Source organism: Dysidea avara, chromosome 1, assembly GCF_963678975.1.
Source record: "Dysidea avara chromosome 1, odDysAvar1.4, whole genome shotgun sequence".
Classification (NCBI taxonomy): Eukaryota; Metazoa; Porifera; class Demospongiae; order Dictyoceratida; family Dysideidae; genus Dysidea; species Dysidea avara.
Window position 1 is genome coordinate 57491400 of NC_089272.1, and position 2627 is coordinate 57494026.

General features: G+C 37.6%; 1 long non-coding RNA gene across 1 annotated transcript; it reads right to left on the reverse strand.

Annotated features, from left to right (window-relative positions):
- Positions 1–518: 518 nt before the first annotated feature.
- LOC136237598 (uncharacterized) lies at positions 519–1393 on the reverse strand. Its single transcript, XR_010692577.1, has 3 exons — positions 919–1393; positions 709–866; positions 519–654 (listed from the first exon to the last, which is right to left on the reverse strand). It is a non-coding gene; the product is annotated as an uncharacterized lncRNA (long non-coding RNA).
- Between the last annotated feature and the right edge of the window lie 1234 nt (positions 1394–2627).

Consider the following 2627-nt stretch of genomic DNA (forward strand, 5'->3'; position numbering starts at 1 on the left):
CAGATGTTGATTGTTTAAAGTTTTGGAAAAGTTCTGAATCTACTTTACCACAATGGGCTGCAGCTGTTAAAAAGATATTGATTGTGCAGCCATCGTCAGCAGCTGTTGAAAGGGTTTTTTCAATGTTAAACAATGCCTTCAAAGACAAACAGCAAAATTCGTTACAAGATTACATTGAAGTATCGACCATGTTAAGATACAATAACCGTAAAAACAAGTAGCATGTACAACATTTTAAAAGCTATACTTTGTGTATTGCTATATATTACAAAAAAAAATGTGTGCTTTAATTAAATAATTGAGAATAATATTAGGAATAATAGGTGAGTACTGGAATAATTTTGAGAATAATAGGTGAGTTTAAAAAGAATTGCTAGAAAGAATAATCGGAAGCTTATAAAGCATAATAGACTGGTCCCTAACTATCATACTTATGTTTTATTAATGAAACATCATACTGAGAATCCTGAGCAACTGCCTTGACATTGCGGGTTATTGAGCTGTTTACATCCTTATTGGACTGATCATCAAAGCTATACGTATCCAATAAAAGTATGGACGTACATTGATAGCAACATATTCATACCTGACTGCATAATTCCATTCACATTCTTCTTCGTCCACCATTTTCTTATATACATCTCGAACAAGAGTCTGAAATTGCAAGAGACATGTTTACATAATGCACACTGTTATATAGCACCTCACACTAACTTCTCGGGGCACATTTGTGAGCTTAATACCAGCAGGATTCCCTTTTTCCTTCATCTGCTGCTTTAACATCTCTTCAATTCTAGCTGATGACGACTGCAGCTTTTTTTTGCCATTCTTGGAGATCTTTTATTGCCTGTGAAACATCGATGTCCCTATTGAGATGGTCAACATTGGACAACTGAGCATTACAATGGCAGTACTAACCCTGAGTCTGAAATTGGATCGTTATCACTTATTCCATGAGAGTGAAGACCAGGTGTGGATCTTGGTGTGGATATTGGTGTGGATGTAGTTGCTCGAGATGTTGATGGAGGTGTCCCGTTTCTTGTGCAGTTACTACTAGTGCTGGTAGTTGGCCGAAATATTCCTCCATTAGCAGAAACGGCTAGGCTGGTGCTTGAAGTCGAAGCAGGTGACTCGGAGCTATCCACGATTCTCCGTAACGCGTCCCTAGGGTTTACACTTCTTGACGGATGGCGGTTTCTCTCGGGTGTATCACTAAAAGAGAAGATTGGCGTTCTTTCCTGCGAGCTTCTTCTTGCCATCTTAAAAACGTCCAGCTGCCTAGCAGGTGCAGAGTTCACGTGGCATCAAATACTAGGGGTTACTATTGACAACCATCTCGGACCACAATAATACAAATGGCGACGTTTCCTAGGAAACGAACATGGCATTGTGGCCATTGTGATCAAGACGTTAGCCATCGTGTTTACAAGAGGCATAAAGAGCAATATTATGATCTTAATAATCGCACTTGGACACAACGCAAACAGAGACAGTTTGATGATGGTCACGATGAAGTCGTGCTGAATGACGTCATTGGAGCAGGTTCGAGTGCAGGTGAACATTCCGACTCACTATGCATGAACCAATGACATAATACTGTGCCAACTGTTACACTGAATAATGGTCCTATTCTTCATGTGAACAAATCTTTGCATTTCACGTAAGAGCTGAGATTTTCAAAGAACACAGCTAGCTAGCTACTGTACACTGTATAGCTAGCTATTGTGTTTTTCCTGCAAGGCAACTGATGAATCTGTCAATTTTGTGATCTCACTTTGCTGTTGAGGAATTTTCTTGGTAATAGAACACTTTAGTATAGAATTACTATCTGACTATGGATTTTATGTGAAGTTAGCTAATTAATGTTTACACAAATTGAAATGTGCATGCGCACAAGTCATAATACAAGCACATGTACTAATGCATATTGTGTATTGGAGTTGGAGAATCTGTATAGAGATGTGACAGCTATGCTATAAATTGATCTTAACATAACGTTTAAGTGTCAAATACCGTTAGCCCCTAATGCTACACATATAGCTAGCTACTGTTAATCCTTTGACAATATAGAAGCATATATTCTTCAAATAGTGTTGTTCCTTAGTCACTTCACTTTCTTTAGCAGTTACTGCAATAGCTACAGTGTATACTGTATACAAAAATAATAAGGTTGTTGGTCTAAGTCCTCCTCCTTGATTTTATTATGATGTTATGCATAGGAAATAAGATTGTTTATGTATGCAGCTGATGACATGTTCCTAAACTAGTTTAAATAGTTCATTTTGTAATTTTACTTTCTTGCGTACGTGTGCGCACACAGCAAATATTATTGTCAGATATTAACCTACAGTAGGTATCGTACTTTATCTCCTAACCTAGTGCTTTAGCATTCAAGTGGTTTGTATGAGGCTTTACGGTGAAAATACATGTATTTATTTCCTTAGAGGCTACAGACTGGAATGATTACAGTGATATTGATTGCTCGTGCTGTGAAGATCATCATAATGCTTCTGTTCATGAAGCAGGTACAGATGAAATAGTTGAGGAGCATTGGGATGTCTCTAGTGAAAGTATAGATAGAGATTTTAATGTTTGTGAAGAAGATATAACTAAAGAAGATACCCACT